A 25,177-nucleotide genomic window follows, 5' to 3' on the forward strand; every position below is an offset into this window, starting at 1 on the left:
TTTATTTGGGAAACTCCTGAAATTAGTCTGTCCTTACATCTGTCGGTTTTATTCCCTTAAGAGTATTATCTACAAGAAAGTCCTGAATCCTTTTTCAAATCTAGTCCCATACTCGATAAACTCGTATTTTTCAGTAAACGACATTGTGGATCTGTCTCAAATGCCTCTCCGAATTCAATGAACACAACACTTACCTGAGAGGATGTCTACGGCGCTCTGGCTCTCATGGTATAACAGAGCGAGTTCAGTTTCGCAAGATCTCTGTTTGTGTGGTACATATTAATTTCCATAGACGAGATTATCGTTCTTCAAAAACGTTATACTACGTAGGTACAAAAGGTTCAATAATTCTGCCACAGACTGATGTCTGATACATAGAACAATAATTATGTGCAACTGTTCTACGACTCATCTTGAAAACGGGAATGGCTTGCAACTTTTTCCAGTTCCAGCGACCTACGATAAACTACCGCTGCAAGCGGAGAAAGTCCTTTAGTATAATCTCTGTAAAATATGACAGGTATCTCTTCTGGTACAGATACGTCTTGGGTATTAAGCGGTTTTAGCTACTCTGCAGCTCTGAGATAACTTTTTTCATTATCGACGATTTCCGCGTTTGTGAGATGATAGAAAGATGGGATCGTATTACGATGTGCCACGGTGAAACCGTTTCACGAGACAGAATTCAGTATTTTGGCTTTCTCACTGTGCGGCTGGTCCCGATGGAGGTTCGAGTCCTCCCTCGGGCACGGGTGTGTGTGTTTCTCCTTAGGATAATTTAGGTTAAGTAGTGTGTAAACTTAGGGACTGATGACCTTAGCAGTTAAGTCCCATAAGATTTCACACACATTTGAACATTTTTTGCTTTCTCTCTGTAATATTTTGCCTCGGTGCAAGTTCGGGCACAGCGACCGATAAGATTGTTTCGAATTTACGCAAGAACAGAATTTCTTAGTAGTTTTAGTTAGATCGATTGGCTAAATTTTAATCTTAGGATCACTTAACGTTTCTTTAATTACGATTAATGATGATGAATTTGTTACTGGTAGCCGGCCGGAGTGGCCGAGCGGTTCTAGGCGCTTCAGTCTGGAACCGCGCGCCCTCTACGGTCGCAGGTTCGAATCCTGCCTCGGGCATGGATGTGTGTGTCGTCATTAGGTTAGTTAGGTTTAAGTAGTTCTAAGTTCTAGGGTACTGATGACCTCAGATGTTAAGTCCCATAGTGCTCAGAGCCATTTGAACCATTTTTTGTTACTGGTAGGTTACATCAGACACATATGTTATGGAGATGAATCTTGAAGACAAACGGGAATCCCTGGAGGGAAGACGGCACTCTTTTTGTGAACAGTAATGTTACAACCCCGCCCGCGCTCAGGGGTTGTACTACGTCAGGTATGGTTTGGGAGACAGGAATGATTCACGCTGAACGATGGAGAGGAACACAGGCATGTGTGTCATTGTCTCTATTAAGTAGAAGATACACTGCTGGCCTTCCCCTAAATTCGACGATGGCGCCGCGTAGCGTGTGTGGGTCAGCCCCAACGCGAATGTCGGAATCTGAACGTCAGCTTTCCTCAGTCCTCTTCAGCCCATACACGCAAGTCACTAGACACTGTTGTTACTGCAATGTATAGCTTCTTCACATCAGATCGATGCCCTGTGCTGCCCTATTACTTCACATTTGTATACAATGCCCACTGGGCCGTGCCTTCTTGCTTGTGAATGGTGTCGTAAACCTGTCTCGCAGAATCGTTTGCAAAATATCAACATCGCCTGCACCTGCCATCCAATTTGCCAGTCTATTCCTTAACTGCTGCCTTCCATCCATAGTTGTGAGAAATTTTCAAGAATTCCCCAAATCCATGGTCGTACTTATTGGTGGCACAGCAGTAATAAGGAAATTTAGATAACTGGTATTGGAAACTGACTGCAGATCGATTCAACTGCCACCAACGTATAGTTCGCGTAAGAACCATGAAGAGAAGAGAAATCAGGGCTCATATGGAGACATACAGACAGTCAATATTCACTCGCTCATTTTGAGTGCGGAACAGGAAAGGAACAGTTTAGTAGCTGTACAAGGTACCGGCCGCCATGCACCACACGGTAGATTGCGGATTATTTATGTACAGAGGATGGACAAAAATATGGAAACACATTTCCATGCCTAATGCTCTCCAGTAAAATCATTAGTATTCTTAAGAGCTTCCAGGAATAGGCAAATAATTGCCCTGAATGTTTTTTCAGGAAATAATATACCATTAATCCCGTAAAACAGTGGCAAGTTTATATAACGGTACTGGAAGTGGATAGCGATCCCCTTCCTGTCGTCTTGGAACACAGCATCATCATTGGGGAGCAACCGTTATGCCAGTGATTGGACCCGAACAGCCAAAATAGTCATGTAACTCGTGGCAGTAATGCTACCTTGGAGAGGAACGACAGGGCTCTTAGAATAGAAGGATGTGGCTGCGCGAATCGTTACGGAACCCCCGCTATGTTTCACACTTGGGACGCAAACTCGCCCAGAAGTTGGAGAAAATGTCAACCACGACTCATCCTACTACATGAATTTCTTCCATTGCTCCATAGTCCAGGTTTTTCAGGGGCTCGGCATCATGTTTCCTGTTACGGGCAATTGCATCACTGATGGGTGGTTCTGGAGATTCAGATCGCCCCGAAACTTCATGCTGTGGTTCTGGAGTTTCAGATCGCCCCGAAACTTCATGATTCTGGAGCCCCCTTCGTGTTGTTTTAGTGCTGACGGCGATCGCGATTGCGATATTCAGTTCTAGGTGATTTTTTGTAGTTGTTATCTTATTTTTTGACACGACCCGTTTCAACGACGGTCCGTCACGATTACTCAACACACACTTCCGTTCACGTTGGGAGTTATAAAATAACAGTTTTTGCTCTTTTTCTAAACACGGTGTAAATCTTCAATACTGTGCCTCTTGAAATATACGGTGCTTTTTGACACACACTACGTTTCGGCTACCTTAGTTAACGAAGCGCCCACCATACAAGCATCAACAATTTGCTCACGCGCGATTTCACTTACCTCTGGCGAGTAGATTCACAACTAAACAGAACATTGTCCTGACGACGACTGACATTTTTAACATATTGAGAACATTGCACAGGTGCCGTCCATGGTCAGATGCAACTGCGATACCTGCTGGCTTGGCTAGCATCTACTTCGATGTTCAGACATGGATTTCTCGCGGTGTTTCCATAGTCTTGTCCAACCTCTGTAATTGCTCTCGTTACTCCTATTTTCACTTAGTCCAGATTTTGTTTGACAGGTAGGTTTTAAATTTGCTTAAACTGTGATGAAGTTCTCCCTGCTTCCGCAGCACCTTTTTAACACCGCTATTGAACCTCGGTGGGTATTTCCCTCCCTTAAAGCTAAACACGGGATTTACTTGCCTAAGTCGTATTGAACGATACCTTTGAATTTTATAATTTGTGCTCCACAACTTTGCCATTAAAACAGAATATTAGTAGATTACTACTGAGTTATTCTTCAAAATGTATCCTGTCACTCTCGCCAAGAAAAAAATATTTTCCGTCCTATTAACACCCCCAATCATTGACGCTATCACAGCATTATGATCACAGATGCCTTCCTCCACGTTTACTGATTCGAAAAGTTAAAGTGTGTTTCTTGCTAGGAGTTCCAAGATGTTACATTCAATCGTATAACTTTCACATCCTATAGCTGGCAAACTGAAATCTCCCTCTATTACAGTAACGTGATCAGAAAACTTACTCACGAAATTTTGAAGCTTCTCTCCATAGTGCTCTGCCACTACAGCCCCTGTTTCAGATGGTATATAAAAGCAACCAGTTACAATATTTAAGCAACCTTCGACGCTTAGCACACTCAATTTACCTCACATTCGGAGTCCTTAATAACCTCACTAGATATTAGCGAATTATTTACTGCAATAAAGACGCCGCCACCATTGGGCTCTAGCCTATCCTTGCGATGTGTATTCCAATAACTATTTATCATTTCGTCGCTGTTCACTTTCGGTTTCAAACAACATTTTCTTTCTAATACTATCTGGGCATTATTACCTTTAATAGAGAATACTGATAATGGACCCCTACCGTGGACAATCCTGCAATTTACTAATATCATATTCACCTCTTCTCTTTCCTATCTGTGAAGGAGGTCATTCTCTAAGGTTAATGTAGCTGGCCTGTTTTTCAGCGGGCGATTCATCATTGTAGACACGGAAAACTGCAACCAGGCACTTTTTTAAGCAGTTATTTATTACATAAACCAATTTTCGAGCTTTTCAGGCTCATCTTCATATGGTATATAGCTATTTCAAAGCGTAATACTGGGTACTGACTTGCGACAATATGACAGGCTTTTGTTGTTAAAATCCACCAGTCTGCGACTATTGTGATGGACAGTTAGTATCACGTCACTCACTTCACAGAATATGTATGCATATGCACTGTAATAACGAAACTTTGCCAGCATCCAGCATGTACTGTACAATATTGGGCAGCACCTCGTACGTGTTGCTTCGTGATTGGGATGCAGCCGAGCAACCAGTTCGTAATTCCGCCCTCTGCTGAGAGAAACTCGAACCCACCACTGTTCGCCATTCACCCTCGGGTAGAGGTTGGCTGATCAGCTAAGGTGTCGCAGGTTTAGTGACTAGTGCCCCGATGTCGTTGCGGGTATGAGACCGACTGCTACATTTGTTACCGGTAGGTTCGAACAACACGGAAGCTGTACAGAGATGCTTCATGAACTCAAATGGGAATCGCTGGATGGAAGGTGATGTTCTTTTCGAGGAGCACTATTGAGAAAATTTAGAGAACCGGCATTTGACGAAGACTGAAGAACGATTCTTTTGCCGCCAACGTAAACTTAGTGTAAGAACCACGAATAAAAGATAGTAGAAATCAGGGCTCATACGGTGGAATATAGACAGTCGTTTTCCCCTTGCTCTGTTTGGGAGCGGAACGGGAAACGAAATGACTGGTGGTGGTACATGGTACCTACCCTCCGCCACGGAGCTATTAAAATGGCTCTGAGCTCTATGGGACTTAACTGCTGTGGTCATCAGTCCCCTAGAACTTAGAACTACTTAAACCTAACTAACCTAAGGACACCACACACATCCATGCCCGAGGCACGATTAGAACCTGCGACCGTCCACCACGGAGCGTACGGTGGATTGCGAAGTATACATGTAGCAGTGTAACAGTTGTTTAGCTATCAGGGGGGAAATTAGCGATCGCCTTCTTTGTAACTTTGTTGGATAAGAAGGTGTGAGCAGTAGTAAGTGTACTACACATGCTGGATGCTGGCAAAGTTTCGTTATTACAGTGCACATGCATACATATTCTGTAAAAGTGAGTGATGTGGAATCAACTGTCCATGACAGTGGAAGTAGACAGACGGATTTCAACAACAAAAACGGGCCATAATGTCGCAAGGTAACACCCAGCATTATGCTTTAGACTAGCTACGTAACCTCCTGTACACCATCTAAACATGAGCGTGAAAAGGTTCGAAGAAGGGTACACGGAATAAATATTCCTAAAATGAGACTGGTGGCAGTTTTCTGTATTTACGTTGAATAAACAGTCAGGGGTTCTTAAACATCCGTAATGGATAAACTTACTCTAATTCATGATTGATTCTAAGGGGGGTTGTTATAACTGTAATATCCTCCGTTTAGACGCCATACGTACTCCGATACCACCATAACCGCTTTCCGCGCTTATTTCACGCCTAATGTATTAACGGGTGACATACAGTTCTCCATCAGATAGCGGACTTCGAGAAATTTATATCCGATATCTTCGCAGAATATTCAAAATCTCTGGTTTGAGTCTTCCACTTTACTCCATACCTAGAGGACCGCGATCTCACAGACAGTGAGTACGATGGCACATGTAGCTGTCTGAGTTGGAACACCACGTGCGACACTAGTTACCTTCACCAGTTCAGCGAACCGCTAAAAGGAGGCGAAGATGGCCTCAAAACATAGTCGTTAGTTGTGCCAACAGGAGCCGCGATTTGCAGCCAGTTGTACTCATTGCGATCGATAGCCGCTGGGAGAGCCTCCATCACATCTTGGACGAGAACTCCAAGCAAACATTCCGAGTGCGCACTGACATTCCATCCCGCCCTGTCTGCTATTTTCCTGATGGGCTCCCTGCGCTTCTCCAGACTAGGCACATCGAAATACGCAGTGACAACCTGATAGCCAGGCGATTCTAACGGCACATAAGGTGTCGCAGGTTTCGCTACTGGTGTCACGATGTCGTTGCAGATTTGAGCAGTTGCCTGAAACTTCTCAACCATCGAACACACAGCCTCCAGCTGTTTCTGTAAACGGCTAATTCTCCTCGTGTTCACAAACAACAAGCACAGACCATTTCAATTTTTTTCTGTGTGAAAATGCTGTTTGACATCACAAAAAATATGGTGGATGAAAGAATTCGTCGCTGTTTCCATTGTTGCCTGCTGAGGTGAATTACTAACAAACACTATATGTTTTTGCATGGTCTCTGAAGTTACTGCACTATTGTGACATACAGCTTCTTTTATGCATCGCCATCGAAGGAAGCCCAGGGGAGCTAAGTCAGGAGATCGAGCAGGCCAATCCATTGTTGGCCCACAACCAGTTCACTTGACAGGATATCTTAGGTTCAGAATACGACGTGCGCACTAAGCACATGTGCTGAACATCCATCGTGTTGGTGCAACACTAGCATTCTGATTTTTCGTGGTTCGTCGAGAAGACAAGGAAGAATTCGTTTGATGTAGATAGCATATGTCCCGACGGTTAGGTTACCGTCGATGACATGATGGCCAATAATTGTAGAAGCAAGCATCGCACCCATTGTCTGAGTCAGTTTGAACATCAGAGGTAGTGGCGAGGAACGTTTCCGTGGAATCATTGGGGACTACGCAGATGGCTCTTACTCCACTGAAGAAATCTTAAAGAGCAAAAGATAAGCACAATTTCTTACTGCCATTCGCGGAGGAAGTACTTTATGAAATACTGCATGTACGGTATGTGGTTTTAGCAGCATGGGTGCTAGGCTCACTGCTCGTTTGTGACTAGGAAAGCGCTCATCCAGTTCTTTCCTGGTTGCTGGATAAGACCCGTCGAGTTTATCATTTGACCTGCGCGTGCACCTGGTATGATGTCACTGGTCTTTTTTCTCTGGAGTAAACTCATAGACAAAGTATACGCATCGCATTATTGAAGAATGTGTAGGGATATGGAAGAAAATCTTCAGTCGGTCCAGAAGCCGTTGCACCAGCAACTGAAAACGTATATTGTAGTGGACGGTAGGCATTTGACATGAATGGGGTTTTAAGAAAGTCTATAAGACGATATCCTTGTGCAATTTGCTTTCTGTTGCTGTTTCTGATTTAATTCTTTATTGTAAATTTGTGTTTTGCCATTAAACTTTTGAAGAGACATTACTATCTAACAGTCCAGATACCTCAAAGCAGGCCAGTGTGGCCGAGCGGTTCTAGGCGCTTCAGTCTGGAACTGCGCGACCGCTACGGTCGCAGGTTCGAATCCTGCCTCGGGCATGGATGTGTGTGATGTCCTTAGGTTAGTTAGGTTTAAGTAGTTCTAAGTGCTAGGGGACTGATGACCATAGATGTTAAGTCCCATAGTGCTCAGAGCCATTTGAACCATTTTGAACCTCAAAATCATTCAGTTTTTGACGTGCACCTTTCTTTCAAGTCTCTAGAAGAAATAAAAGCAGAACTGTTATAGTTATTAGCTGCCGAATCGTACTCAGATGCCACGTCAGTTGCCTTCTGTTTGGTGTGTCGATCTAACAACCCATAGCGGTGTGTGACTGCTGTCAGTTACAAACTGAACTTTTCTGCACTATCCCGCTTTTATGTGTAGACTATCTTAGCTGCGTCAAATTGGAGCGCCATATCAGCCTGACGTGACAGCTCCGTATAACACGAACAATGCAAACAAGACAGCAGCCGGTTTCGTGTTAGTGCCATAATTATTTAAATTGTTCCAAAATTACTAATCGGATTTTGAAGAGGGAATCTTCGATGAATTAGAATCTTTGGAAAGTACGATTCCAGTAACGGAAATTATTGTAGTTATGTTTGAAAAAGCGAAGTCAATACTGATTATCTGAAATTGACATAGCTATGAAAAGAGATTATAAGTCATTTAGTGAGAACTAGTTTATAATTAATGTGAGTGAAACAGGACTATATGCTAAACAGTTCAGAAACTATCTCATCGTACATTTCCATCATGCGTGGGTATCCGAAATATACACTGAAGTGGTACAGGCATGAGTATTCAAATACAGAGATATGTAAACAGGAAGAACGCGGCGGTGCTCTCGGCAACGCCTATGTACGACAAAAAGTGTCTGGCGCAGTTGTTAGATCGGTTACTGCTGCCATAATGGCAGGTTATCAGGATTTAAGTGAGTTTGAATGTGGTGTTATAGCAGGAGCACGAACGATGGGATACAGCACCTCCGAGATGGCGATGAGGTGGGGATTTTCCGGTACGGCCATTTCACGAGTGTTCCGTGAATATCAGGAATCGGTTGAAACATCAAATTTCCGACATGGATGCGACCGGAAAAAAGGTCCTGCAAAAACTGGACCAACGACGACTGAAGAGAATCGTTCAACGTGACAGAAGTGTAACCTTCCGCAAATTGCTGCAGATTTCAATGCTGGGCTATCAACAAGTGTCAGGGAGCGAACCATTCAACTAAAAATCACAGTTATGGGCTTTCGGAGCCGAAGGCCCACTCGTGTACCCTTGATGACTGCACGACACAAAGCTTTACGCCTCACCTGGGTGCGTCAACACCGACATTGGACTGTTGATGATAGGAAACATGTTGCCTGATCTGACGAGTCTCGTTTCAAATTGTATCGAGTGGGTGGACGTGTGCGGTTAGGAAGACAACCTCATAAAAATTTGGAAATTTGTGGTAAGGTTTCATGGGACCAAACTGCTGAGCTCATCGGTCCCTAAGCTTACACACTACTTAATCTAACTTAAACTAACTTACGCTAAAGACAACACACTCACCCATGCCCGAGGCAGGACTCGAACCTCCAACAGGGGGAGCCCCAGGGACCAAGACACGGCGCCTAAGACCGCTCGGCTACACCGCGTGGCAACCTGATGAATGCATGGACTCTGCATGTCAGCTGGAGAGTGTTCAAGCTGGTGGAGGCTCCGTAAAGGTATGGTGCTTCGGCAGTTGGAGTGATATAGGGCCCTCGATACGTAGAGATACGACTCTGACGGGTGACACGTACGTAAGCATCCTATCTGATCGCCTGCGTCCATTCATGTCCATTGTGCATTCTGACAGACTTGGACAATTCCAGAAGGACAATGCGACACCGCACACGTCCAAAATTAGTACAGGGTGACTCTATTAACACTCTTCTGGGTTTAAACACATCCGCTGGCCATCAAACTCTCAAGACAACATTATTGAGCATATCTGGGATGCCTTGCACGTGCTGTTCAGGAGAGATATCCAACCCCTCATACTCTTATGGATTTATGGAGAGCCCTGCTGGATTCGTGGTGTCACTTCGCTCGAGCACTACTTCAAACATTAGTCGAGTCCAAGCCACGTTGTGTTGCGGCACTTCTGGGTGCTCGCCGGGGACCTACACCATATCAGGCAGGTGTATGTTCTATGTAGTTTCCTGAAAAGAAATTCGGTATTGTTTCGTAGGATGTCTTGTCACCATGTGGGACTTTTGTTTCATACAGCTGCTCGCCGCGTCCATTCAGCAATTACTAGAATAACAAAAATAGCGACTTCCAGTACTCTCCATTATGAATATTTTAGCAGCCACGATGTTACTCACGATGAGAGTCAAATTATTAGCTAGGTTTTCCTAGGTTGTATTAACTTGTATTTTAAAACTTTTAACAGTCTTTGACTACGAATTTTTTTTAAAAAAGGAACTCCTAATGGCCATATAACACCATTTTTTTATTTAAGTTAGGCGCACCGTAAAGCCACCCCCCTCCTTTCATGTCACAGATAGCATCATTTCGGTACGAGACTCGCGCTAGTGCCACCTCGCACACGTGGCTCGTAATACAAACCCCCAGTACTGTTTACGTTGTGGTCGTGCACACTTATGTGGTGTCTAAGTCATGGGAAGACATTTAAGGTTCCATTATATTTGTGTGTCGAAGTTAACTTGTTAATATGATGTTTTTGGTCACTTCCCATAAGTGTAAGTGAGTCATAAATTTAAACAGTTTTATCCGGCATCCTATCACGTACAGGTGCATTGCGGTCCCAGTTAATTTAATCTTAGACAACCACGTTTAGCGTGATTATTTACGAATAATATCCAGCTACACTGATATATAAGTTGTTTATATTTTATCTCGTTCACAATGAGCCCATTTCGGCAAATTGCCATCGTCAGGTGCCCTGTAAATACATAGATATGCGATGGTCGTAATGTAATAGTTTTGTAACTATGATCTGAAAATTTATAATATAGCATTAGGTGTTTTACCTTACACGTAACGTCGTTGCTGTCATGTCCTGTCTGTTTTGAAATTATTAGTTTCTCCCAGGTGTAGAGTGGCGATGTGTATCAGATGTTACTTGTTTTCCAAATATGCTACTTTTCTGACGGCTGGATGACTGTGGGTCAGCGATGTTACATGTTTACATAGTTACCATTATAAATAAGTGATGCGACTGATGACCTCAGCAGTTAAGTCGCATAGTGCTCAGAACCATTTGAACCATAAATAAGTGATGTGTGAAATTCAGTTGTTTATTATTTTAGAGTGTTATCAGTTTTTATCTTACGATGAGTGAAGGGACTTGGCTGTAAGCAATTGCTTTGCCGCGCCGTGACTGTTTAAAAAACCTGTGATTACTCAGCTGTCATTGATATACTATGTGATTAAAGTATCCGGACATCTGGCTGAAAATGACTTACAAGTTCGTGGCGCTCTCCATCGGCAATGCTGGAATTCAATATGGTGTTGGCTCAACCTTAGCCTTGAAGATAGCTTCCATTCTCGCAAGCATATGCTCAGTCAGGTGCTCATGAGCAGCCGATCGACCATGAAATCCGAGTTTTCTCACCTCCCGCCTAACTGTCATAGCACTTGCAGTGGATCCTGATGCAGTTGTAATTTCTGTGTAATGGTCTGCAGAGATGTCTGCCTATTACACGTTACGACCCTCTTCAAATGTCGGCGGTCTCTATCAGTCAACAGACGAGGTCGGCCTGTACGCTTTTGTGCTGTACGTGTCCCTTCGCGTTTCCACTTCACTATTACATCGGAAACAGTGGACCTGGGGACTTTTAGGAGAGTGGAAACCTCGCGTACAGAGGCACAGCACAAGTGACACCCAATCACCTGACCACGTTCGAGGTCCGTGAGTTCCGCGGAGTGCCCCATTCTGCTCTCTCACGACGTCTAATGACTACTGAGGTAGCTGATATGGAGTACCTGGCAGTAGGTGACAGAACGATGCACCTAATATGAAAAACGTGTGTTTTTGGGGGTGTCCGAATATTTTTGATCACATAGTGTATATGGTGCTTTATTAATTCTGTGGTGTTTTAATTCAGCGTATTACATCACCTAAAGAAGCATTTCTATCGATACGAAACTGATAGCGGCTTTTTAATAAAACTACTTTAACAGACACTTCAGAAATTCGCCATGCGCATTAAAACCCGTCCACGTTTATATTTCAGTTAAAAAACACTGATGGACTCAAATAAAGCAAAATATAGAAAAGTGCAGAATGGATTAAGAAATGGTGGGCGATCACTATAAATCATCATCAAGGTTTCCTCACGATCCACAATTGTACCATCTCTATAAGAAAAGAGAATTCCCCGCACTGAATAAACTCGGTATTCCGAGATAACGAAAAGCAGTACTTTACGGCCATGATGTCACAGCCATATCTTCACTACCGTTGTGAACAGAAAGTAGTCTCGTAGTGAAATAGACAATGCCACAAAGACGCTATTGACACCCTGATTTGAGCAGAAAATCTTCTGAACCCTTCAAGGAAGCTAGAAAGAGTCCACAATCTAAACAGTCTTCAGTGTACCAGAAACGGTTATGTGAAATGTTTGACGACTATTCTGAGGTGCATAAAATGTTGATCGCGACTACTATAGGTCTAGAAAAGGTACCGCCTCACAATAGGACCGCTATGGGATCTCAACCGTACGTAGATATTCAAAGAGGCCGCCTACTGTAAATAACTGGACGTCTTTTCGCGTGATGTAAGTTCTCTTTTGCTGCGAGTGGCAGATGTTCTCATTTCCAGAGCTCACGCTTTTGTCCGTGCCCATAGCGTAATCAACGCGCAAAGCTTAAACACGCGGCTTTTTAACGTATGAACAGAGACAGGCGTGTGGCGTGTAGCGTGTGGAACTTAGCGTGTTATCCCGCCGCATGCGAGCTGGCTCCTTCCTAATTATACTCGTATCATAGCCACAGCCGATCTCTTACCGCAGCTTGACCTATTTTCGTTGAAAAGAGAATATGTTTTCGAAGACTTTAATAATGAATGGCGCGATAGACTGTATATCTCTACCAGAAGTGGCAGTTTGCATTTGCGTCCGAATTCATTCCAAGCGTATTGAATCTTTCTGTCTCCTTTGAAACCACATTTATCTATCACGGTTCGAGGCCCATTACAGTAAACTTCTTTCAGTTCGATGTCGAGAGTTTCAGATGGAGGGGTGATGCAGAGAAATTAAATTTACTTCTCTTTCAGCATTCTACACTTATGAGCAAGTGAATTGCAGATATACATTGTTTTGCAGCGAATTTGCTCCCGTTGCCACGACAAAAGGAGTAGCTGAGAGTGTCATGCACCTGTTGTGTCGTCAGACCCAGAACTAGCCACTGATGCCACAGTCGAGCACAAGATGTGCACGACACGTGACACCAGCACACTAGGTAACGGCCAGATTGTACAACGTAGACAAAATAGAACTGACATGAAAAATGTTTACAATAACACTAATTTGGGAGTTGACATTTGTTTATGAACATCACAGGAGATGTAGCAGGTGGTCACCGTCTACATCGATGCAGCTCTGTTGTTGATCGATCAAACTTTGAGACACTCGTAGCACTTCTGCCTGACGGATAGCAGTAGCAGCGTTTTCGGTGTTCTGCTGTAGCTCCTCCGGTGTGTGAGGATTGTTTGTGTACACCTGACCGTTCAATGCTCCGCGGATAAAAACCAAATGGAGACGGACCACGCAATCGAGATGACCATGACAGTCCTCTCCTCACCGAACGCCTCGTGCACTCGTGACAAGGTTGTCAAGGCGGTGTTGCACTGTGTTACTGTAGACTGTATATCTATACAGCCGCTCATCTTCTGTGAGGTGATTCACAAATGGATTAAACAGTCTCCGGAAATACTGGTAAGCATCAACAGTTTGGTGAAAGAATCGTGTTACGATGCGTCCACACGACACTGCAGACCAAACACCAATCTTGAAAGTATGCAACAGGTCTTCGAAGTATTGATGAGGATATTCTGATACATAATAGCCCATGGTTGGTAAGGCCACATACCCTTGACAGGATAAACCAGACCTCATATGAAGAAAGGAAGAACTGAGGATCCAGAAGTCCAGATTCCAATTCACTAGGAAACTCTCAGCAGAACTCAGAACTCGAAAGTTCGTCTGGATGCTTTAAAAATACACAACACCAAATTTCTTGTGGTGAGCACTTCTCCGGTTGATTAACAAGAGGCAGTTCCAAGACAGTCTTAGAAATATTTTCCAGACCATTTTTATTTTGCCCACCTTTTAAGTGTCCAACTACAGCTCTACAAAGGGAAGTGAGGGCAGCTTGTCGATTGTCGCCATTTTGGGACCATCGCAGTGGCCACAGTGTGTTTAGTCGTATCTACTGAAGAGGCAAGGTCATTTACCTCATTGTAAAACTAAACGTCCCGAATCGGCAGCAACAAAAAATAAGCAAAATATGTCGAAAAATATATATTGTAACGAGAATAAAATCTTTGTTTTCGTGCTGTTATGGTTTATCAACAGTGACAGCAGTTGTCACAGCAGTGAGTTCAAATACGTAGCGTTGTCGTGCGTGGTTTAGAACTGATAATCTCGAATACTCAGTAGCAGCAGAAAAAGGCAAACAATATTATGCTGGAAAATGCCGCTTTTACAAGGCAAAAATGAACGCTGCTGGACAAACACCACAATTATGGAGCAGTTATCGTTAACAACATATGAAATGTATTAGCTAAGACATAACTTTTGCATGAGCAAAGATCATACTCAACAAACAGCAAGTTTTGAATTTTTATACATATTTTTTTTTCCGCAATGCTTATTAACGCAGTGCTCCCGTAAGCTCTCATTTACTACCGAGTCAGAATCACAACATGGGAAATACTATCTGTGTAGTGATATTGTAGTATTTTTGTCGAGAAATTTTTACTCAAGCAAAGAATTCGTGATAATGTTCATGCAAAGAGGAATATAGGTCTTACAGGAGTATCACGCAGGTGTGAAACATTCACATTTTACTTGCTTCATAGCTTACAGTCCACACAAGCATACCTCGACTTCAGTGTCATTAACACCAGGATATAAGATATGTGGAGACACTATACTTAGGTTCTGCTCTGGAAAAATATGCAAAAAAGCTAATTTGACGAACATGTTTTACCTAGTATTTGCGTTTGAAATTGTTTGGTTCAACATAGAAACTTCTGTAAAATATCGAGAATTTAGAGAAAGAAAGCACCTGTGCTTAGCCGAATACATTTGCATGTGTTTTACGCTTCTCTTTCGTTCTTCTATTTCTGTGTATGTTGTAACGATACACTACGCACAATAAAGTGAATGACAAAAGCATGTAGCAGTCCTCAAAAATTTAACATTAAGAACGAAACGAAACGAAACATTAATCAAATTATGTGTCTTCTTTACTTGAGGGTCGCACTTACCTGCAGACAAATAAAAAGCGTAAATACGTCAAAATTTTAATCTCACGTCATTACGCAACAACATCGATCATGCATTTTGTTCTAGGTAAAACACTGTAGCCCTTTGTTACGTGATATGCTCGTCGGTAAATTTTAAATCTTTAGCTAATTTATATTAATGGATTAAAACTACATCTTACTTGTCTTTCCTTAAAAGTAATACTGCAATGTTTTTCTACATTCGGCTCACGTAAAATACAAGTGGTGTTTGTCCACTCGAAACTTCCGAAGACACAATATATGTCCTATGCTGCGCACGTACCAGGAGTGCTCAATACGACCAGAGCTGACACGTGACTAGACTTCAGCCAATCACAAACCGCAGGAGAAAAGATTGCAATACTTTACCTACACGGATCTTTATGTCTACGGTGCAGTCCATATCTGAACTCTTGCATACACTGAGCTTTTATTTTCCTTGTCGTGTTTTGTATGAAGGGTGTGTCGTGACTCACTGATAAATTCTGACGTGGAAGCCTCGTGATGATATACAACACCCAAATAAAGATGTTTTAACTTTTCTGAAACACTGTAATTATCTCCCATTGGAACTGTAAGTTTGAAATTTGGCTGAAAGGCGTCTACAACCTTCCTCTGTAATGGAGCAAAGTGTGGCTCCCGGTAACGGCACCCTAGGGCTCGGTTACGTTTCAAATAGCAAAGTGTCGAAACATGCGAAAAAAAGGCCACAGGGCAGAAGTTCATCTGAGGTCGACGATGGGTTAATAATGTCACATTGGCGTCAAATTTCACGACAATTCCGCCCAATGCCATGATGGACCTGTGTCACGATTTGAATATCGTCACATTTCCTCTCACCCGCATTTTACCCCTTCTCCGGCACCTCTGGAATTGAGGTCAAAACAGCGACACCCAGCGTTGTAGTCGACCGATTTTCTTACGGGGTGGCCGTGGAAAATATTTAAGAAACACCGCTACTTACAATCGACATGAAAAGCATCAGGAGGTGGCGTAACGGCGCGACCGCTACCGTCGCCGGTTCGAATCTTGCCTCGGGCATGGATGTGTGTGATGTGCTTAGGTTAGTTAGGTTTAAGTAGTTCTAAGTTCTAGGGGACTGGTGACCTCAGATATTAAGTCTCATAGTGCTCAGATCCATTTGAACCATTTCTGAGATGGTGTAATGGACCTCAATGTAACCACCTCTTTCCTTGTTTCCTTGGGAAACTAATTCCCACACTTTTAGCGGTAGAAAACGACAGCCCACAGTGCGATGAGCAACAGTACGACTTTCTTGACTACATTTGACACTGCTGACACCCCTGGAGGTTTCATCCATACTCTACGGACATCGTGGTGCTGCAAACCCACTGAACGTTATCTGACTCCATTGCTGTGTTGTGCGACCACAATGTTTTGCTATGGTATACCTTGTGGAACCATTAGGGACCGTTCAAGAGCACTCGACGAAATTTTAACGTGATCCGAAGCAGACAATATGTTTGGCGCCCTACTGTCACATGATCTAGGAGGCGTGGAATACTGAGATATGCGTGAGTAAAACGGCAAAGGGTCCCTCTAAGAACCCCCAGTTCGGCAGCACCCTCGGTGTCACCCACATACCTATGTTGAGCACGTTAAAAATGCGCCTGTCAGAGATTTCAGCACCATTTCAGCTGAGTGGTGTCTCTTGGCTATTCTAGCACCTGTGGGCAGACAATCCCTTCGACACCCCTTAGGTGACACTGCCTGCCTTCAGGCACTGGAGCCGCTGCGAGGCATCACTCAGCTGAATAGATGTTGAAGTCTCTGACAGCTACGTTTTCAAGATGCTCAACAAAGGTGAGTGGTTGGCTCTGAGAGTATTGCCAAACTAAGAGGGCTTGGATTGACCTTTTGCCGATCTATTTACGCACATATCAATGTTGCATCACTCTGTGATCACATTATAGGAGGGCGCCAAGCAAGAGGGTTGAAAAACAATGAATACCCTGTGCTGCTTCAGATCACGTCAAATGCCGTCTAACGCTGTTGAACGGTCCTTAGTGGTTCCATCATGTATACCAGAGCAAAAAATTGCAGTTGCATTACACACCAATGGGGTCAGATCACTTTCAGTGGAAATGCAACTCCACGATATCCATAAAGTAGGGTTGACTCGTCAAGGGGGTGTCAGCAGCGTCGAATTTTGTCAAGAAGATCGTGCTATTGCTCATCGCATTGCGACCCGTCGTTTTCGACCGCGAAATCAGTAGGAATCAACGCCAAAAGGGAACAAGGAAGAAGTGGTTTCATTGACACCCTTTATACCACTTCGTGAGGGCTTTCCATGTTCATTCTAGGCAGCTGTGTGTCTGAAATGTTATTCTTGGCCACCCACAAGAAATCCGCGTGATTCCAACGCTGCATGTCGTGGTTCTTAGCTCCATAGCAGAGGCGTCAGTAGAAGTAATGAAATTTTTGTGAGAGGAGGTGTGACGATCATCCAGTCGTGCGACACGTCCACGATGGCATTTGACAGACTTATGGTAAACTATGGTGCCAATGTGACGTCATTAACCTACCTTACAGCTTCCATAAACTTCTGAGCTGTGACCCTTTTCTTTTGGACGTTTCGACACTTTGCAGTATGAAGTGTTGTCCAGCCTGAGGGTGACATTGTAGGAACCCCCGTCAGAACTAACCTCCGTCGGCAATAATGAGATAAGGAAGATCACAGCACATCAGCATAAAATATGTATAACATTCTACAATAGAGTAGCACGAGCGATAAAGTCATCAATTATTTTCCATCTTTCTGACGACCCTTGTTCAAATTGAGAATGCCGTTTTCCCAGCCACTAGGAAAACTTTGATCCCTCAGTAACCTAAGACTTAATGTTGCTTGAAGAGGCTCGGTTTCAATCGCACACTTCGTGCAAAATGATACAGATATCCTATCAGTTAGCGTTTCTTCTGCAGAGCGATTTTAGTTGGTATTCTACCCAGTGAATACTTACCTTAATGTGTCCATTTAGTGCTCGTGTGTAGAAGGGTAACAGACAATCTGGATCATGGAAGGAGGGCAATTAGCATGCTGGATCAAAGGAGGAATGTGATGGGAATTCTGGACCAAGTGTGACGTTTCATTGTTGGGTTACTTACAAGCCCATGCAAGATGTCAAGCACCACTCCTATCGTAAGCCACCCCTCCACTTCCCCTCCCATCCCTACACTTTTCCCTCCCACCCCTCCTTCCTGTCTCTCCCCTTTCCCTTCCCTTCAAAACCCTAAGCCACACCCCTTCTTGAAAATGGATCTGTCAGGGACTTTCTAAGCCAATCACACATATCTTCTTTCTTAATAACAGCTCAATAATTTACTGTCCTGCCAGCCCATCCGATGACGTTTCCTAACTTCATCCAAAGCCATCCATCTTTCTTAGAAATCAGGCTATCAGGGAGCCACTAAGTCAACACACGTATCTTACTCTCCCAATAACAGCTCAGTTTTCTTCTGCTGTATCAGCTCATCTAATCACATGTCTCAATCCCATCTGAAGCCATGCCCCTTCACGGAAATACAGCAATCAGAGAGCTTCTATAGCTAAGGATGGGCGGAGCGTATCATCATTCTTATCCAATGGTGCTGGCAGTCACGTAATGTAAAATGGTGTCGGGCGTATTAGTGCCATCGTCAACGTTAGTTCAATTTTCGTTCCCTGGGGGCCTAAACTGGTGAAACATTTTACTATGAGCATGAAAGATATTAGCTTATTTTACTGTATTTTCTGTTTTCAACGGAGCTATTGTGAGCGTTATGTTCCTAAAAATACGTGTATTTAAATTGCGGGCATCACAAACATTTGATACCGAAAAGCTGTAGTGCATTTTATTACGAATTTTGGCGTTTTTGGGAACCAATTTGAAATTACAGTCATTTCCACAGCTGAATCAATAACATACTTTTGTTTGCTATATTAGAGAGTATTTGTCAGCAAAACAGTTTGTTCACTTTCCATATACTACAGTTTTGTTTTGTTAAGTCAATATTTCCCAACAAAAATGCTTTAGGTTTTTTATTGTACTGTCGTTTGTGATGAGAGAGGCAGCATCTATCATTGAAAATAAAGTTCAAGGAACGTTGGGAACGAAAATCAGACTCCAATTACCTAACGATTTTACAAGGTTTTCAGTTATGTTTCACTCTACAAACCATCACTGTAGAGAAGGTGATGCTAAATCCTTATGTACTAGGCTTTAAAAATGCAGTTGACGATGTTGACTGGTTTATATAGACATTTTTTAGTTTTGATTTTAGGCATTGTTCCCCTGGTGATACAAAAACGAACTCTCATCTGCCGTTTCTTAGAAGTTTTTCAGTATTGTTTTACTTTACCAACCATCACTATAGAGGAGGAGATGATACTAGCAGCTGTGAGTTGTTGTACAACTTTTATTGCTTTCGATTTCGAGGCGTAAGAAGGTTAAACGTTAGATGAGGTGAGTTCAGTAAGTAAAGCAAAATGTTTTTTCTTCGCCATTTTCGGTCATAAAATGCAAAATTTGTTGAGGGACATTGTGGAATATTCCCGTGTCAGTCCCTGTAGTTTCATGAACTTCCGATAGGCGTCGGTTCTATAGAGGATGAGGCATTTAAAACTGTTTTTCGGAATACTTGGATAAATATACTTCAGATTAAGAAAAGTGGTAATGAACGTTGTTCATCGTCCTCCTGATAGTTTCGAATCAAAACTTCTCGAGATAGTCGTGCATAATGCACTGGGCATCCGTCGTGCTGAAACCACATATCTAGTCTCGTTTGAAGTCGAACATCGACCATCAGTATAGGTAAAACATTATCCACAATGTCACTGTACATTTGACCAGTCAGATTACGTTTCATGAAGTATGGGCCAATTAACTGCGTACCTAAAATACCGCACCGAACGTTGACACTTCATAGCGTTGATGTTCAACTTGCCTTACCTAATCGGGATTCTCCACTGAACAACAATGCATATTATGTCGATTTCTTTGACCATGATTCGTAAAATTTGATTCATCGGAGAAAAGTATCTGTGAAATGAAATTATCGTTGACTGTCAGCTGTTTTTGTATCTAGTTTCTGAAATTCAGGCAATTGTAAAAATAGTCACCATGCAGTTCTTGATGCAGCGATAAATGAAATGGATGCCATTTACGTGCGTGCAGTACGTGTAGAAGACTTCTCTGCGACATTCCTCAACCTCGCGCAATTAGCCGAGAACTAAAGTGAGGATTTGCAGGAACCGCAGCTAAAACATTTACTGCGTTATTTTCGATTGGCACAGGTTGCGGTCGGACTCTTTCTCTAGGATTAAAACGTCCCTTTTCAGTAAACAGGTGGACAATACTCAGAAACGCCGTTGCAGACGGAACATTCCTATCGGGTAACAGAGCAGCGGACCTTAGAGGATCATCGTCTACCTTTCTATGAGCCTCAAAATACGCAATAAGGAAATCTACCCCCTCTGCAATTGTTACAGCGTGGAACAATGGCGACGAGAGATGTAAACTCCGAATCACTCAAGTAACATGCACAGTCTAACCGGGGACTGAGCGCATGATCACGGTCTGTGCTTCATTTGATTCACATGATTGCATTATCAAAAATATCAAAAAAAGTACATCGATTGTCTTTTCTATTGTCTTAATCGGATGTGTATTTGTTTGAGGTAGTAGCGTTTTGCAACAATTGTCACCTCATTTTAATGTTTGCCAATTACAGAACCATCTACCATGAAACGAAAGAAATGTTTTATACTAAAGTTACACTTTTTTCACGAAGAATCCAAATCTGCAATAGAAAATAAGGATTTCTATTTAAGATTTCAAAGTCAGGAATCCTCCCGGCGCCGAGGGTGGTGCAGGGGGGTCGAACGGTATGTTAATGGATGTCACTCTTCGAGGTGAACAACGTTTATTACCAATTTCTTTAATGCGATGTGTATTCCGCCAAATATTACGACAAACCGTTTGAAATGCGTCATCCTGTACGTAGCCTTCAAAATGGTGTCTGCAATGGAAGTGTTTTCCAATCAGAGAGCTGTCATTGAATTTCCATTGCCAGAAAATCAAGCGTCTCGTAGGTACTCATAGTCATTTGCAGGACAGAGAAGTACTTCATAACCTCTAATTCCCGCAGATAAGCTTCTGTCTTATGTACGGTCATTTGAAAAGCCGATCACTAAGTGTATTGAAGTTGATGGTAGTGCAACTTACTGTAATTGGAAATATAGAGCAGCGCTTGCCTCGAGTCACGGCCAAAGTGGCACGTCGAGTCGTCCCCTGTTCGGTATGCTGGAGGAATATACCGTTGAGTATGGGGCTTCCAATTAGAAGTTATGAAATACTGCCGGGAGACGGGGGTCCCACTTGTCATTCGATGTTCAAGGGCCATTGAGTACCATGTCGTAAATTACGATTGAGTACGCATTATTAATCCTCTGTTTACAGCGCCATCTGTGGCGAAACGAAGAAAATGCTTCAGACGAAACGTATACAGATTTTGGCGTAGAATCGTAATCTGCAATAAAAAACGGTGGTTCCTATTGAAGATTTCAAAGTTCCCCCCCACCCCCCACCCTCTTTCCAACCACGTACGGGGTAGGGTGGCAGATCGCATGTGTTATCTTTGATGTCCCTCTCCGAGACAAACAGGTTGGAATTGTAATTTTATTTGATCCGAAGGGTTGCTTTAGACAAATTTCAATGTCTTCAGTTTAAATGAACACCCTGTATACTACTCGACAAGGTGGAGTGGTAATTTGGCCGTAGCAGCAATTAACTGGGCCACATATGTAGATACAGTCATGTTTCTATCCAAAGAAGTACATGTTATTACCTCACAGGTGCGAGAGTGAAATCGGTCACTAAAAGTTAGCGTCAGAAATATCTTAGCGAGAAGCAGGACATCTTACTGTTAATATCGTTAATTTTACTGACAATGAGAATGACAATGGTATCTTAGTGCCGACAGAGGAGGCAAAGTTAGATGCAAGAAAACGTTGGCAAGATGAGCTTTTGTAAGTCAATCGTGCGTAAATTACAAAAGTACGAACGTGATGAGTGCAACGGGACTGAAGTTTTTGCACCAAAGCAGAGAAAGTAAAATGCGCACAATAAATATTTCATTGATTATATACATAAGCGTACTATTATACAGCAATTTACATGATATTATGGACAATATAAAGAAAACAGGTATTTTAAAAACTTCATAAATTTTCTCGCATAAAATTGGAATTTCAGGATAACGAATAATCTCTGAGATAAAGTTTTTTCATGTTTGGGATTTGATTTTGAAAGGTGCTTGAATACATATATCGTTATTTATATCATAATTTATTTTTCGTACACACTACACTGTGAATGGTTTTGGTAACTGAAAGTAACCAACGAGTACCGTCAAATAACAGCGTCAGAAAACATTGTGTTGTTAGAAAGCATACTTTCATTTGTGGCAATTTCCCCTCTATGACTAATACAAGAAAACCAAGCGCTTTCATGTAGAAATAGATAGAAAGATATAAAAATATATAGGAAAAAGAGAAATTGTACCTTTGACACTGATTGAGGATCATCCAACGCCTCGTCTTCAGTACACTCAGAAAATTTTGCAAGAATTTGGTTTCCTACCTACTGCCACTGTACCATCTAGATCTAAATCCTATAGAAGTAATCCGAAATCCTGCAGAGAATAAGATTCATAGCCTTTATGCTTTAAACATATAAATCTATAACCTTAAAACGTGACCGCTGATGCCTTTTGCTCCAAATACACAAAGCCATGTGTCAACTTGTCTGGTACTAGCCTTCCGATGTAACGCTACGTTGGTGACGTGAGCGTCCGCTTCACAACTTTTATACACAAGCACCTTTTCAGATATCATCGTAAGGCTGAGTAGGCCTCCTTACGCCGTGATCCGCTAACAGGGGGAATAATGTATATTCTGTTTCTGTTCTTGTTCTAAATGGGCACTTCTTTCAGTGGCTCTTAAAGACATGTAGCGTGTAACAGCGCTCTGCTTGTAACGGTATTGGTGTGTACACTACTGCTGCTTCCTTTTGCTGCTTCTCGGCCGAAACATGACAGCGTTGCCGCCGTGACACGGTTACAGTTTGATTTTCCGAGTAATACCAAAGTATATGTGACTTGATGAACAGATGATAGCTTTATTTCGTAATTGAAGGATTTGTGAGAAAAAAAACGAAAGTAGAGGCGTTTGCACAGAGAAATGAATAAACAATTTTTGTTTTGCTATATTTGAAGATGAGTCTTTAGTATTTGTGAGCAAAATGTGAAGCACTTTGTTTACTTACTACTACTCTTAAGTCAGCGTATTGACATCAGGCTGTTGTACAATTAAGGATCATCTTTTACGCTCAAGAACTATGACGTTTCAGGAGAACGAAAATCTCTTCAATCAAAATCAACTGGGATTCCGCAAAAAGAGATCTTGGGAAACTTAGCTCGCTCTGTTCCTTCATTAGAACCATTGCACTGCAGGCAACGGCGCTGAGGCTGATGCCGTGATCCTCGACTTCCGGACGGTATAGTCGCTTAGAGATAGAAATACCAGCTCACCAAGTACCGTACCACATTTGCGACTTGATACAAGACTTACTTACAGATAGAACCCATCACATTGCAATTAACGGAACGAAATCTATAGATGTAAAGGTAATATCCGGAGCATCCAAAGAAAGTGTGAAAGGACCGTTATTGTTGACAATGTAAATAAATCATCTAGCAGGAAGCGTCGCAAACTCTTCAAGACTGTTCGCCAGGTGCCCACCCCTTATGCATATGACGTTGGGTTGCAGGACTGCCTCTTACGCCAGTTCCACAGTACCGATGATATTCATATCCACCTTCACTGCCGTTGAGGTCTTCCCGCTATCCTGGCAAGGGACCCTCACGAGGTACCATCACCTGGCCCACGTAAACCAAGGATTTTTAAGGTAGTGTTAGCTTTCCGCCTCCTCCTTTCTCGACCGGGCTTGGGACCGGCTATGGCGGAGTTACACTACGCATACACAGGAAAGAAAATCGGAACTGTATAACTACACGACTAATTACAGATTGTCGGGTACAGTGTTTACTGTCAAACATGTAGGACTATCTATCCACAGCGACCATAAGTGGAACGACCACATAAAAGAAATAGTAGGAAAATAAGATGCCAGACTGAAAGTTATAGACCAGCCGGATTGGCCGTACGGTTCTAGGCGCTACAGTTTAGAGCCGAGCGACCTCTACGGTCGCAGGTTCGTATCCTGCCTCGGGCATGGATGTGTGTGATGTCCTTAGGTTAGTTAGGTTTAATTAGTTTTAAGTTCTAGGCGACTGATGACCTCAGAAGTTAAGTCGCATAGTGCTCAGAGCCATTTGATCCATTTTTTGAGAGTTATAGGAAGAATGTCAAGCAAATGTAGCTCATCTTTGCCTCATAAGACGCTTGTTCAACCAGTTATTGTGTACTCTTCATCAGTCTGTGATCCTTACCAAGTAGGACTAATAAAACAGATAGAGACGATCCAATGAACAGCTTTGCGTTTCGTCACAAGGTCCTAAGATCCTTTAGTCTTCGCGATAGTGTTACAGAGACGCTCAACAAACCCCAGTGGCGGACGCTAAAACAGAGGCGCTGAGCACTACAGTGAGATTTGCTATCGGTATCTTGACAGAGCACTCCCCGGGAAGAACTGAAAAACATATTACTTCTTCCAGTATACGTATCATGAAATATCACGACGAGAAAATTCGTAAAATTAGAGCTACAACAGTGGCTTCCCAACAAACGTTCTTCTCGCGCGCTATTCACGAATGTAAAAGGAAAATGGAGGAGGTTAGTTCACGGTTCCAGAAATAACCTCCGATACACACCGTTAGGCGGCTTGCGGAGCATGACGCAGATGTAGATGTATATTGCAACTAAAATGCCGTTAAATTGATCACAGTGTTGCATGTGTTGTGGATGTAGCATCTGTTATTGCAAATTATGTTCAAGGGACGTTGGGTACAAAATGGATCAATCATCCCCTAATGTTTTTATAAGAATTTAACAATGGTTCACTTCATGAAACACCATTTATGGGAGAATATGACAGTGCATAACATTCTGCATTACAAA

This window comes from Schistocerca piceifrons, chromosome X (assembly GCF_021461385.2).
Source record: "Schistocerca piceifrons isolate TAMUIC-IGC-003096 chromosome X, iqSchPice1.1, whole genome shotgun sequence".
Classification (NCBI taxonomy): domain Eukaryota; kingdom Metazoa; phylum Arthropoda; class Insecta; order Orthoptera; family Acrididae; genus Schistocerca; species Schistocerca piceifrons.